At 44.2% G+C, this 15,638-nt stretch overlaps 1 long non-coding RNA gene across 6 annotated transcripts in view; it reads right to left on the minus strand.

The window, feature by feature from the left end:
• The window catches only part of LOC123276936 (uncharacterized), a 163,201-nt gene that overhangs the window by 133,589 nt on the left and 13,974 nt on the right, over nt 1-15,638 (minus strand). For all 6 annotated transcript variants that reach the window (XR_011494125.1, XR_011494126.1, XR_011494122.1 and 3 more), the window contains exons 5-6: nt 8,917-9,011; nt 4,407-4,610 (exon numbers count right to left, since the gene is read on the minus strand). This is a non-coding gene — a long non-coding RNA (uncharacterized lncRNA). The remainder of the gene's footprint in view (nt 1-4,406; nt 4,611-8,916; nt 9,012-15,638) is intronic.

A 15,638-nucleotide genomic window follows, 5' to 3' on the forward strand; every position in this document is an offset into this window, starting at 1 on the left:
GCTAAGCGGAGTAACGTCTGGTAAGAAAAACATCAAAGAGATTGAAGCATCCAAAGAAGGAGGGAAAGGTGGCATGGAGGTAAAGGCGGTGTGGGGTCATCATGAACGGTAAAGTGAAAGGAGCCCTTAGAACCACCTGCCTCACCACTGCCAGTATTCAGACTTAGAGGGGAGGAAAAATTAGGTGCAAGAAGGCTCATCCTCGCTCCGCCACCGTATCTCCACTCTGCTCTAGCTCCCCGACTATAGGCCTAAAGAAGCAACCTTCAGTTCCCATAGAGATAGCCAGGCTTATAGAGGAAGCAAACCCTACAGCTTGCAAGGTTTAACTTCTGCTCTTATTGATATAGTTAATATAGCACATCCATCATTTCAAATTTGCTTCTCACAGCTTGAACATCAGAGAATGAATCACACAATCGATGGCAAAGCCAGTACTAGGGAATTCAGCATGTAGCTCCCATTCTGGGATGTTTTCCATGAACCCATTGCCAAAGAGCTTCTAACCAAGGGAGAGGTGGTGGCTCAAAAGGGCTGACTTACTGGCTGGGGTCACAAAACAAGTCATACCTGGTGCCCAGATATTTGCTTCTATTCAGAGAAACACTGGATGAGGCAACGAGACAGAATTTGCACACTCAGCACATCTAGGCAGTCAACTGTCCAAATGAGGTGACAGTACCACCCAGGAGTGATCCCACACTCTTGTTCTGCTTCTAGTACTGTTTTCCTTTTTCCCAGATTCCAGTTCCTATGGGAAAGCAGGACTCTTACCAAAAGAAGGAAAACGTATTAGCTGAACAGTGACTGGAGAGATGAGGAGGAATTTCTCCAGAAACAGATTTCATGGGCTTGCTGCTTATAGCCAGAGATCAGTGCTGTGCAGCTTGGGGGGCATGGGGGTGGGGGTGGGGGTCTCATTTACATGGTACTCTGTGGCACCCGAAGAATTTTCAGTGACATAGAATGTGATGGGAATGGGTTACCTGAATTTTTATACCCTCAAGCCCACACTCCAAACCTAATGTCAGGGCGAATAAAATGCATGAATTGACTGGTACCTTGATGTGGCTTGGGTATGGGAACCCCAGATCTCAGCTTCAGGCACTGTGAATTTCTCTGGTACCAGGTGCTGCCTAAGGGAATCAGCTTTCTTGAGGCAGCCTTCACATGGATTAACACTCAGAACTGTGCCGTAATCTGCAGCCACAATGAAGGGGCCCAGGCTATGAGAAGGGGCTCTTCTCTCTTTTTTTTTTTTTTTTAAAGATTGGCACCTGAGCTAACAACTGTTGCCAATCTTCTCCTTCTTTTTTTCTCTTTTTTCTCCCCAAATCCCCTCAGTACATAGTTGTATATTTCAGTTGTGGGTCCCTCTAGTTGTGGCATGTGGGACGCCGCCTCAATGTGGCCTGAGGAGCAGTGCCACGTCCACACCCAGGATCCGAACCAGTGAAACCCTGGGCAGCCAATGCAGAGCGTGCGAACTTAACCACTTGGCCACGGGGCTGGCCCCGGGGCTCCTCTTGAGGCCTTTCCTCTGGAACTTCCATTGGCCCTGGATCAGAGCCTAATTTAGGCTATTTTCCTGGGGTCACAAGGACACGTTTGGTATTCCTTAGGGAGGCCAAGTGGAAGCTCAGAGATTTGTGGAGGCTGCCTCCCTATCTCTCCCAGGAGACTCGGGGTCTGTTCCTTCCTTCTATGGGGGCCAGGAGGTAGAGAAGGAACTGAGTATTATGCAAGTTTAGCAATGCTTCACTGTGGGAGGAGGTTGGGCTGACAAGAGTAGGTAATTTTCCTTTGCAGGGATTCTTGCCCAGCTTGAGGCAAGCTTCATTTGAAGCAGGATAATGCTGTTTCTACCCTCCACCTGAGGGGACTCCAGAAGGAATAAAAGTTACCTTTCCTCATTTGTCTTACAGGAAGTTCTGGGCTTCTGGGTTCAGGAGTTACTAATGGCTTTCATGTTTGCCGAACCCAAACAGAAGTTGTGAGATACCTGTTGTACAGTCCTGTCCAGACCCTCATGTGGGAGGAGACTTTAGCTGGCTGCTCCAAGGAGAGAGGAGATAGGGGTTGACACAGGTGCTGGGGTGAGAGAAGGAGAGTTGCCTAAAGGTAGCAGTGGCTCCAAGACCCTGAGAATCAGGATGTAGAGACGAGTCCCTTAGGTGGACGGGTTCTGTGTGGAAGTCCTCTAGGAGACAGCACAATGTTTTAAGGGATGAAGTGATGATGCTGAGATGACTAATCATCAAGCCCCATCATCTTGAGAGCTGTCGCAAGACACGGCATTGCTCACACTTAGCACAGAGGCTGTGCAGCCACTGGCCTTTCAATGGGCCTGAAGGGCTTGGGCAATGAAAATCCCAGGGGCAACCAAGATGGACTCAAGATCACAGGCTCTTACCTACATATTTCATGGTGAATACTTAACTAAATAGGCAAAAAGTTCCCATTAATGACTACTATTGTATATCTTCCTACCCTTGAAAATGGGGTCTTTGAGCCAGATTTAATTTAGAAAAATTAAGTACTGCTTATTGTACTTCAATGTTGTGAAACAAATTTATGCTTTTTATGTATATTATCCCATTTAAACTTTACAATGCTTTGAAGTAGGTTTCTTTACCCTCTTTTATAGAAGGGCACGACCTGAAGGACAGAGAAGGTAATATATATTCAGAGTGCTAGCACAGAAGAGGGAGCCAGGGATGGAGAGCCCCCTTCCGCTGTGAGGGATTCTTTGGATGTAAATGATGGCAAGTACAATTCAACTGACTTTAAAAACAGGATCCGTTGACTCAGGCACCTGAAAAAGCTCTGGGAGTAAGACTGCCCTCACGCAGGAGGATTCATATTGGGGCTCAGCTGATGTCATCAAGTTTCAGTTTCTATCCATTTCTCTGCTCTAGATTCTGGACTGGCTACCTTGTAAGTCTGTCTGGCAAGTTCGTAGCTACATCTTCCAAACTAAAAGCGCAGCTAAAAATGGGTTGTTTCTCCCACTAGTCCCTTCAAAAGTCCCACTGTGCCTTATTGTTTCCTGTTGGGTCACATGCCCATCCCTGACCAATCACTGTTGCCAAAAGCATGGACCAATCTTTTTGGCCAAGCCTGACTTCAATGCCCTCCTTTAAAGTAAGAGCGTTAGTGATAAACAACTCCACTTGACATGGACTGAAACTGACAACGGGGTTAGATCCCCAGAGGGCAAAAGAAGGACTATTTTTGGAAGGTGAGTGAATGCTGAGTGTCAAAATAAAAACAAAAACAAAACGGATGTCTACTTCAGCTCTCTCTCTCACCACCCCATTTCTGCCTTCTTGTCCAGAGTCATGCCATGGACTGAAGGTTAGAGTTAGAGGAAATGCCAATTCTGTGGACAGGAAAGGAACTCAAAGTGGAAGGAATCAATCAGAGGCCCCAACATCCATGCAGATAGACCATCCAATGATCTGATCTCTCACTTCTCCTTCTCATCTTAGAGTCCTTTACCTTCATTCCAGTTCAGTTATGGCCATATCCTAGAACTTATCACCAGCAATACTTGTGTGTTCTGAAAAAATACAGTCTGACATTCCTCCCTTTATCCTCTCAGCTTATGCCCTCAGCATGCTAATGCCTCAACCTATTCAGGAACTACAAGCCACTCTATACTTTCCCCTGCTCACCTGACAACCTTTGTCTTCATTTCCTCCCTCTCCAAGGAAAACTTCATGGGGCATCACCTAATCCTAAACCTAAATATACTGCTCTGCTCTAAACAGCCTACCCCCTTCTTTCATTCGTCCTGTCTAGCAAAATCCAACTCTGCCTGTTTTAGAACTGCCTTCAAATAAGGGCCTGCTTCCTCTTGGATAAAATCACACAAGTGTGTTTGTGCCCCATAAACTTCTGTTCTACATCTGTTGCTCAGCTCCACCACTGCCTCCGAATCCAGTCATTCCTCCTGTGTTACCATGTGCCAGACGCTCTTCCAAGCACTTGGGACACCCAGTGGAGGCAACAAACAGAGGCCCTGTCTCGGGGGAGCTTCTGTGATTGTTTTCTCAGTCAACTCGCTTGCCTAAGTTCTCAAAACAATTCCACTTTCCTACACCTTGTCCACACTCCTCGCTCATTGATCATATGTGCTGGACCACCAGAGGGAAACAGAGAAGTCATCAGATGGGAACTTTTCTTCATAAACACTTCAACACAAAACAAAACCAAAACCAAAACGAGATCCTCCATCTCTTCTTTCCTCCTTCCTTCCCACCATACTGAAAGGTTTCCCTCAATGCTTTCCTTAATCCTCCCAACCTGGGATCTGCCCGCCCTTTCCAAGTCACAACACTTTCACATGTGTGGACTATCTGCCTTAATTATCTACTTTTCCAGAGGACCAAGACTACATTTACCTCATCACAGCTGGAAACACCAAGCAGAGCTCAGAATCCTCTGGAGGAATACATTGGCAATGGGAGGGATCTATGGGGAGGTCCTGCCCAGCATGCTCTGGGGCGGGGCCACGTCCGGGGGCAGGGCCTGAGAGACTGAGAGCCTGTTTGGCTTCTTGAGGGCGACGGCACTAGCAACACGGCCAGACATCTCACCTCAGGCTTCTGGAAGATATGAGTTGAGATTTAATTCAAAGACAGGTTCTGAGGAAGGTTTCTGGATGCCTGAGTGACCTTCCCCACTGCCCAGCCTGAAGGATCCTTTCCTCCATCTGCCATTTCCATTACGGTGGGCAGGCCCTCACAGCCCCTGGGCCCCCAAACTCTCACTCCAGGCCCAGCCTTAGCAGGCGCTCAGAGGCCTGGGGGCAGGGCTGTGTCTGCCCAACACCACCCCCTTTGACGATGGCACTCTTAGGAACTCCACCAAGGTGAGAATAGTAATAAATAGAGTAACAACATTGACAACTGTTAAGGCTTCACCTTACACTGGCTGCCTGGCCTTGCACAAGTAGCCTGAGTCTCAGATCTCATCTATTATGTGCAGATACTGACGTGTACTGATAGGGTTGGTCCTCGGAACTGGAATGAATGAGTAAAGAGTTTTGAACAGTGTTTACCTAACACTAGAAGTTTAATATGTGCTACCCATTATTATCACTCATTTAAAATGCTAGGCCTCCTCTTTATTATTGTAGAAGTATCAATCTACCACTCATTCATTCTTCCTTCCTTCAGAATGAATTTATTTAGTACCTAACATGTGCCAGACACTATGCCAGGCTCTGGAATACAATAGTAAGCAAAAAGGTAGAGTCTCTGCCTTCATGGATCTTACAGTCTAGAGGGGAGATCAGGCAGAAATTAATCATACAAGATTGTGTAAATGTCCCATGTTACATTCTATGAAGGGTTCATGAGCTGGTTGTCGGTGCCAAGGGAGTTCAAAACATGGGGATTTGGCCTAACCAAGGAGAAGAGGGTCTTCCTCACCCACCCCTCAGGAGCTGATAAGGCTTAAGAGGTAAAAGGTGAGTAGGAGACAACTTGGCAAAGCAGGGAGGGAGAAGTGTTCCAGGCAGAGGAATCTGGGTGATGAGAGCAGAGAGAGTGAGGAGGGAGGAACGTGATGCAGCAAGAAGAGGGAAAAGCGTGGGAGGCACAGATTAAGCAGAGTTCTCTGGGCCAAATCAACTAGTTAAGTCTTTGGAGCAATGGGGAGCCAGGGGAAATTTTTAAGTTAGGATTTCTTTATATGTGTAGGGTATTCAGAGTTTAGTTGTATTATTTGAGTTTCCAAAAGATTACTGTGAATTAATACTGTGAATTAATGAATTACAGTGATTTAATGTGAAGAATGCTTTGGATGGGGTAAACAGGATGAGAGAGACCAGTGAGAAGGCCACTGCAGTAATCTACGAGAGAAATGATGTCAGCGTGGACCACAATGGTGGTGACCAAAGTGGAGTAACGTGGACAGATGTGAGTGGCATGACTTCATTAATTCTAATAAGACGGAACATTTTTCCTTTTGTTTCGCTCCAGTGCCCAAGAGGTGCAGGTCGGTGCAAGATGTGGGGTCTTTTATAGAGTTGGACAAGTCAGCAGACACGAAACATTTGAAAAGGCTGCTTGAACTGCTGACTAGCCAAAATCAAAGAGGAAGTTGACCTTCAACCCTTTGTTTGATTCCAGCTGCAGAAGTCATTTTCAGTTACTCTCTGACTCAAGTAAACACCACTCCCTGTCACCTTATCCCTTTCAGGGTTGGTTCACTTCTACATTTTCACTGGGACATGATTGTCACCGACAGTAGAAAGTTCGGCACCCAGACCTGCAGCTGTGAAGACACTTGCTCCTCTCTCGAGCTATTAGTACTTCTGGGAAACACGTCCCAGTGCCAAACTGTCCTGGTCCTGAAATGACCCCGTTATTTGGGGAGGTAGTAAAGGAAATTACATGTGTTAAACCCCGAGCGGCACTCTCTTTGGACATCGAAAGGTGTAAATGATAAAATACTTACTAGACTTAAAGACCAGGGAGTAAACGGGGGGCTGGCTGCTGCCCAGACTCTGTGTGTCAGCAAAACATATCTGAGCTCAGCGAAGTAACCCAGGACCAAGTGTTTTCCTCAGTGGAATAATTAGACAACAGAGGTGGGCAATTTAGAAAAGATAACTTCTTCTGTCCCTGCTTTAGAATTTCTATTACAAACAAAACCCAATCCTTAGCAAGATTTAAGAGCATGGGACAAAGACTGCTAGATGTTGAACTGCTGGGAGTGGAGCCCACGTTTTATTTATCTTTGTATCCAAGCACATCCGCAGTGCTTGCCACGAGGCAGATACTCAGTGAATGTTGGGTGGATCAAGGATTCCTCTGTGTTTTCATGGGGTATTTATATGGTATGGGAATTCAGTCATTTTTTGCCCCACTAGGTAGAGATGGATGCTTTCTGTTCTCCATGTTTACTTTGAACACCATTTAGCTACAGGGATGTTCTAAAATGGAATAATAAGGAAACCAGCTTTAATACGATTTTATATATACAGACAGATACACTTTCTGACCACGTGCAGATATGAATGCTCTCCCTGGAAGATGCTGTTGTAACCTAAATTGCACTAGAATGAGGTTAGAGATGGGGAAGAAAGGGAAAGTAAGGTAAAACTGACAGCTTAATTTCTAGACAGGATTGCTGCTTTAAAAATGAATTTCAGGTGCTTCTTGGCATACTTGGCCCAAGCACTGGAGATTTCACAGTGATTTGTGATTTGGTGTGACCCAGAACATGGCCCAATGGTCCTCTATCCTTTGAAGCAGTCAGTCTGTTCTCTTGATTGCTGTTCTGGACTGTCTCACCGTCACTCCCCATCAGGGCCCCCTTCCTTCTGCTCTGTCCTAGTGGAACAGTCCCTTGACCTTCATTCTCCCACTACTCTAGTCTCGACTTCTCCTTGTTGCCAGATTACTCTATTATTGCTTCTCAAATTGTGGTTCCCAGACCAGCAGCATTAGCATTGCCTGGGAACTTATTAGAAATGCAGATTCTCGGGCCTCACTCTGGACCTACTCAAGAAGAAACTTTGATGTGGGGCCCAGCAATTTTAACAAGCAAGGTAATCTCCAAGGTGAGAACCACTGCTGTACGTAAAGCTCAGTTCTGAGCATATCACCCCTTTGCCCAATACCCTTTATTGCTTTCCTGCCGACAACCACATGAGTGTGTGTGTGTGTGTGTTTGTGTGTGTCTGTGCGCGCCCTTCTATCCAAGGCCTTGTGCAATCAAGCACCAGCTCATGTGTCCCCACGCAGGGAGGTGTGTTCCACAGTCATCCTAATGGGTTACCTGCTCTTCCCTCTGCTCTCCTGCCGCCTCTCTCTGTTAATGTTGGGTCTTCTGCTATAAATACCCACCCTCCTCCCTCTCCTTGGAGAAACCTTACTCATTCTTTAAGGCTCACTTAAAAATTAATATTTACCTAAGGAATCCATATCTGTGCCTTTAAAACCAAATAGTACTGAAGGCTTTATAAAGAACCATGGCAGGCCCTCCCCCACCTCACAACCCCAATCCTTCCTATCCCCCCAGTTCCATTCCCCATGGAAACCACTTGAGCCGTTTCTATCATAGTTGTTCTGGTGTTTACCTCTATTTATATAACTAATACGCAAATACTTGTATTTAAAAGTAATTTTAAAATATTAGACACTAACTTCTTGCCGTGGTAGATAAAATTTGAGTAGGTAAAATTGCAGGTGGATGAAATTTGGTCGATACCCCATTCCCCTCTTCACTCTTCTCAATCTGTCCTCACTTAAATCTTTATTCATGCAAAGTTCATCTTGGCATGGAAGATGACCCCTTTCCTGGAACGTGTTCAGAGACTGCTCCTCCCCTGCTCCCACAGAGCTGTGTATCTCTCTTAGTGCACTGTCCCCCTTGCCCTTCCACGTTTGTATGTATGTGTCTCCCATTCCCACCAGCTTGTAAGAGCCAGGAAAGTCTAATCCGTCTTTTACTTTCTCTCAATCCTCCCAGGGCAAAGCACAGGGCCTGTGATATAGTACACACTGAGCAAACGTGGCCAATTTAACCGTAAAGTAAAATATCTGCCTGACCTTTGAAGCTTGCTGGTGTGACAGCAGTACTTGGAATGAGTCTTCCCCTTCCAATGTGGTTTTCCAACATTATTGTGGGGAATAGTAAACTGGAGTCAGGAGACTTGAGCCACACCACCTTCTTGGTGACTTCTTTTATGACCTTGGGGAAGGCACTTAATGGTTTTGCTTCCATTTTTTCATCTATAAAGTGGCAACAATAATATCTATGGACAGAGTTGTAGGGAGGACCAAATACAACAGCACAGGTTATCAGGTATAAGGCGTTATATTGATTCCTTATGTTTAAAACAAAAAGGCAAACCATTTTCTGGTAGCACATAGGGCTATAATGAACATTAAAACCAACCTTTAAATAGAAAACTTTATTTTTAGATGATCCAGGGGGTCTTTCTTCCAAGATCAGCCTAAGATTTTTTCGGAGGAAACTGTATTCTCATTGTCCTGAAATTTGAAGCAAGAAAACTCAATCATTTAAGACCATTTGCCTATTCTTACTTGTTGATGAGAAATCACCACTACTGCCACCCTTTTAGCCTCTGAAGGGATTGTAAGCTTTGTCTTGATTTGATGGCTCAAAAATAAAATGTACCAAAGGTAGGTTTTCTAAGCCTCGTCTGGCTCTACCCATTAGAAAAGTGTGAGCTACTGTTCTATCAAAACTAATTATATTTTAAATCTACAACCAAGTCTCAATTACCAATGTTAATGGGACTACATGCATACATAATTCTCTCTTACATTTATCCAGTGCTTTTAACTTCTTCAAAGCACTTTTCACTGTACTGCATATATAAAACAGATGCATTTTTTTAAATCCACAAATAAGGTAAAAAATAAATCTTCAGATCAATAATTTCAACTTTGTACCTGTCAAAAGCTATTAGAACTTGCAAGATTGTCTAATAGGACTTTCATTGCCCTACTCTCCTCTCGACCCCTCTCAACTAAGGCCAGAAAAGACCGAAAGATCTGGAGGAATCTCCAGAGGAGAGGAAGCCAGAGAGGGAAGGAAGCCAAGGACCTGGGCCATCCACAGCCTGGATCATTAGCTCCAGCGTAATTGAGAATAACTGACTGTATGTGTGACTATGGCCAGAAAATCCAGAAAGAGATGAAAAGGCAAAGAAAATGACGTGTGAGTAACAGTATTTACAGGGTCTGTCTTTGTCATTCTCTCAACAAGCATTACTGAGTGCCTACTGTAATGACAGGTGCTTTCAACAAAGAGGATGGACACAGCATGAACAACCCAGGCAAGACTGCTATTTTCATAGTGATGACCTTCCTGAATGGTGCAGACAGACAACAAACACAAAGACACACAACTTCACATAAACGAGAACTTCAGGTGGCACTAAGCTCTGTGGAGTCCATAAACACAGGAATGTGATAGAGCCTTGGGGAAGGGATGCTGTTGTAGATAAGGTTGCCAGGGAAGGCCTCAGGGTATCGGAGCTGCAATCTGTGAGAAGAGCCCACCCTGTGCAGGTCTGCAAACCAGATGATGGAATGAGTGAACTCGCCAAGTATGCTAGAGGGAGAGGGGTCCAGGCCAGTTTCAAGGGGTTCCAGGAAAGTCACTGTTCTGTGGTTATTCACTTTGTGTCCTTTTGGGGATATTACTAAAACCTCTCCAGGACCCCGGATTTATTGCCTCTACAAGGCGGGTTGCTAACACTGATCACCTGGACAGGGGAGCGCTGAGAAATAATGGGTAAACAATTGTGAGGAGCCACATAAATGCTAAATAATGCTCATGGTAATAAGCTTTTATTAAAGTCAGCACCTTGATAGGCAGCTCACAATCGGATACCTTGGCAAATGTGTAAATTGACGTGGCTGCTCCCTGTGCACACCAGCACCATCCTTTAAAACAGAAAAAAATAAATGAGCCTATGGTCATGATATTCGAAGTAGTTAGTGATCAAACAACTGTCTGGAGAGAAAGCTGGTGTATGAAGTGTAAAATGGGAGCAGGAAGATAACGGCACATCACAGCCCAGCTCACGCAGAGGATAACTCATGAATTGACTGGATGCTTGCTGGTGCACACACCATCCGCTCCAGGGTGGTACTCTCACCCCGTCAGGACTAGGTGCTGCCACCAAAAGCCCCAGCAGACAGGAAGGGGAGTGAGAAGGAGCCAGAACAGAAGCATCTCTGGCAGCAGCCCTCTCTGGCCCTCTTGGCCTTGGAAAGCCACCCCTGGGGGAGGAATGAGCAGCCAGCACCAAGGGCCCTACCTTGGAAGGGCACCAAGGAAGTGGTGGGGGGTGTGAGGGAGGAGGGATGAGCATTGCATTTCTCCCTACGAGAATGAAATATCCCAACGCCAGGAGAGACTTCAGTTGTCGTTATAACTGAGCCTCCCCACACAGAGATATGAGTCCACCCCTTAGAAGCAAATCTTCCTCCCCCAAAACCTCCCCCCAAAATATAACATTAACATCACAAAAAATGAATTCTTTTTTGTGGGTCCTACCATCTCTTTGATATAAATACACAAGTGCCTAAACATTCTTTCCCATCTCCCATCCCACATCGGCAATCAGATTGTGACACACACACACAAGCACATGCTCACACAAATACCACACACACCCAATTCCTTTGTTAAGCCCTGGCTCAGCTATTATAAGGTACCTGTGGAGTGTAGGTCACATAGTAGAAAAGTTTAAATTACTGTTGCTTCTACTCTGAAAAGCAGACAGGAAGAAAAGACAATAAAAAAGAAAACACTTATTTTAAGGCTGATACTAAACACTCTACTCCACGTTGACTGAGGTCACTTTCCCACTGTGGGATGGGGAGAATCGAGATGATCTCTGAGGTGCTATGAACCCACAGTGCAGACTTCACGTTTTGAGGCTTGACTAGAAACGATGGGGACGTGAAAAAGAACATGGCGAGATAATCCTAGTCTTCAGGAAATTATGGTTTAAACTGGGCTAGAGAAAGACCAAGATCCTCAAAAAAATCTGATTGATTTTAACCAAATGGAGTAATTTTAAAATGTTAAATACACTGGGATATCATATTAAAAGTATTCTGGGAGAGCATGCCGCATGGGACATGGTAAGTGCTGAATTTCCTGCTGCTAAGGGAGGCATTCCTATCTGCCAGTGTCTCATGCTGCTCAGATCTGAACCATTCATTTAGGTAGACCATTTGTCCAAGTGCGTCATTTCCCAAAATAGCCAATGGAGGAATCCAGGGAGAACTGTCCTGAGGAGATGTGGTCATCCTCAAGGCCAAATCACTCTAGACTAAGCTGATTCTTAGCAAGACTGCCCAAAGGGCTTCTAGACTTTGTTTGGTAAGTGTTGTTAATGCCTTGGTAACAATGGACTGTTGACAAGGTGGGAGATAATGTCAGAAGGAAGGAAGGTACCCGCTCACATCTTTTGCTTTTAACTTAAGCTAACCCATAAAATCCATTATCAAACCCCAAGGAATGCTCCCAATTATTGTCTTGGACCCTTCATTTCGCTTTGCTTTGTTTTTTTTTTTTTTCCAACTCTCTATTTCTGTTTTTACCTGGCACTGACTTGCTTGACTCCTCTTCTCCTCTCAGCTTCTGGCTCTGTGCTCCCCCTTTAGACTTGATGAGTAATTTTGGTTTTCCTGCTTTTCACCTTTGGCACCCCTTCAAAAATGGGTTAGGTTTATCTTCTGGCTCTTTCTACTTCTGACTGCTTGGAAGTTTGGATCATACTTAGCCAAGTTTTGATCCCAGGACCTTTCCCTGGCTTTGACCTGTCTCAGTGGCATCTGTGCTGGGCTTGACTCCTCCAGGTGAGGGCGTCGGCAAGAGGGAGGATCAAGCAAAGATCAAGCAAGGAAACAGGAAGAATACCTGGCTCAGCTTAAACTGTGCAGGGCACTGAGGCCTTGCTGGCCGTCCAGTCTCTGCCTCCTCCTTCCTCTGCTGCTTTCATTCCCTCCCTTCTCTGACTTTCAATTTTTATTAAGTTTCCACCTTCTGACTGCTCAATCCTCTTCTTTGTAAGATTGAAATGGCAGTGGGAGTGATATCCATTAGCCAAAATAAGTTCGATAGCTGGGAGAAACTGCTGAATCTCTGGTGTCTTTATAGCACTTATCAAATCCCAATTAACCATATTAGTTGGCAAACTGCTCTGGCTTCCCAGGGAGTCAGCTGGTAGGTGAGTCAATAAATATCTGTCAGATGGATGGATGCACACACACTAGTTGTGTAGCATGGCATCAGGTACTTTAAATAATACAAAGTACAAGGCTTCATCCTTGGCTGAAGGAGGACATCTTCTCACGGCCATTCACAAAAGGACTGTTTGGAAATATCACCAAGCGCTAGACCAGCTTCGCTATTTCTTCTAGAAAACAAGAAGAAATCTCTTGTTTCAAGAGATGTTTGTGTCATCTCTTAATGCACAACTGGCTTCATGTGGGCAAAAGGGAACGTGAGCAAAGCCCTGGTTAAAGCATAACAGACACCCTTGGGCTAATGAACTGTCGAAGGTATTAGTGTCAGCGGATTCTCTACATAACTGCGTTGTAAACAGCAACACGCATAAACCATAAACAAGGAGAATGAAGTGAGCACCCACAGACCCACCACTCATGTCAAATCATACAATGCTGATATCACCCCAGAAGCCTCCACTCTCCTGTCTGATAATCTTTCACTTACTTTTCTTTATAATTTCATCACCTTTATAGACTCCCATAAAACATTTAGTTATATCCAGTTTGGGGATCAAAATAGATTAAAAAACAACAATTGCAGGTGCATTCAACATTGGACATAAAAAAAGAAAACTGGTTTTTTAATAAGATACTTGAAATGTACACTTTCCGTAGGTGATCAAGACATTTACTCTTTCGTCCATTTTTATGTTTGCTGACTGCCAATCACTCTACTCCTTAATACTTCAAAGGTATTTTTCCCAAAGCTGCCTTTTGTCTTACACTAATGCTTTCCCGGACTCAAGTGAATTTTGAAGGAGACTGAGCTCATCATGATGAAATGGATGTTGACATTCCATAACCATCACTGTAATTATTCCTAATTTGTACTTTGCTTCAAAAACTCTCTTCCCTTGCCCCCTAAAGTCTGTACTTTCAGAATAGCATCTACAGCTTTAATTATACCTGACAATAAACTACTCTCACCACAAAATCTTGTTAATCACGGTGTACGTTACTATCTTCAAATATCCTGTTTTTTTAAAACTGCATTTATATCAGGTTCCCAAAGAGTTACAATATTAGCAATGAATGTTTTAACTGTTTCTGTAATTACTGTTTTTAATTACTACAAATCAAAGTTGTACAAACTTTGGATTGGAGGCTGGTTGAATTATCTACCAAACTGGGGTGAATGGTCTTTTAATCAACCGTATACTGAACAAATCTACAGAGTAAAAACTGAGATGGAATTTGAGTGACTTGGTGTCCATCGAGAATCAAATCTGATGCTGTAGTGTTAACAAGGGACTTCAGGTCCAGAATGATTCTGTTAATCACACGTCTTCCAAATTAGTCAGTTAATGTTGTGGGTCCTGATGAGACAGGATTTAGGAAGGCAGAGAGCGGCGGGGAATGCTCCTGGTGATAGGATCCTTAGAGCAAAGGACAGAAGACAAAAGGAGAAGGCTGTATTCGTGAGAAGTGAGCTGGACCATAAGCGCTATAATTAGAAGCTTATAATGTCACCACACTGCTTTCTGTAATGTAATATTTTTGTTGTCTGTTATTTTCCTTGATTCAGGTTTTGTATTTTTCATGATGTAATAGTGAGATCTAGTCTCATTTTTCTGTGTATTTGGATACATTGAGTAGAGTGCTCTGGCTGAGTAAAGAGTTTCACATATGGGAGGCTTGAGAAACAAGAGTGGCAAGGAAAGTTAGGTCAGATTATGAAAATTCTTAAAATGTTTATATTGGACTTAATCCTTCAGAAGTCATTTAGTGTTCTCTTTTCTTTTTTTGTAATTGAGAGCACCATGAGGAAAGGAGTGTTTTTGATGATCTATTTTATTTTATTTCTTTCTCTTTTCTTGGAGGAAGATTGGCCCTAAGCTAACATCCGTGCCCATCTTCCTCCATTTCATCCGGGGCTCGCCTGCCACAGCATGGCCTGATAAGCAGTGTATAGGTCTGTGCCAGAATGGGAACCTATAAACCCCAGGCCGCCAAAGAGGAGCACACAAACTTAACCACTACACCACCGGGCTGGCCCCATTTTTGATGATTTCTAAGGGGTAAAAACTAGGCAGGGAGATTAGGTAAGATGATATAGCAAAAATTCAGGCATTAAGAAATAAGGTTAGACTAGGCTGGCGATGGCGGCCATGGATTGGAAAGGAAGGAAGGATGGATGCAGCATCATAAGGGAAAAATTTGCTTCTTTCCCTTTGTCTTTTCAGCCATTTGGGCTTAACGGTGTTCAGAGCTCCTGATTTATTTCCCTTCCCATTTATATTTTCCTTCTTCCCTCGATAATCTACTTTTGCTTTCCCATTTTTCCCTCTCTTCTCTCCTTTGCTTGCATTCTTATCACCTTCCCTGACAGGACGATGACTGAATCAGGCAGGTAGACATGAAATGGGAGATCTGAGTAGAAACTAACTATAAGATTTACTAATTAGAGCATGTTGCTGCTTAACACATTTTTTTTAACCTTTCATCTGCAGTTAAAAAGAAGAAAAGAAAGGTGAGGAGGCAAAAAAGGAGTAGAGAGGAAAAGGGAGAGACTCATTTATCCATTCATTCAAGAAGTGCTGTGTTTCCAGAGAAAGAGAGAGTGCCAAAGAGATAGAGAAAACACCACACAATAATTTGTGTTATTGTAGTTGTATCATCTATTTCCCCTTCTAACTCAGTTGGGTAAAGTAGAGATGCCAGATGGGAGGCTAAAGACTAAGGTGAGATGGGCAGTCTCCCTCCCTCCCTTATTGCCTGCTGCTTCTCATATCAAAAGATGGAGTCTACATCCCTCCCCCTAGGCCTCAGTGACTGGCTCAACCAATAGGATGCTGTGGAGGTGACTTTCTGGGACTTCTGAGGCTAGGCTGTAAGAAGCCT

Source organism: Equus asinus, chromosome 14, assembly GCF_041296235.1.
Source record: "Equus asinus isolate D_3611 breed Donkey chromosome 14, EquAss-T2T_v2, whole genome shotgun sequence".
Taxonomy (NCBI): Eukaryota; Metazoa; Chordata; class Mammalia; order Perissodactyla; family Equidae; genus Equus; species Equus asinus.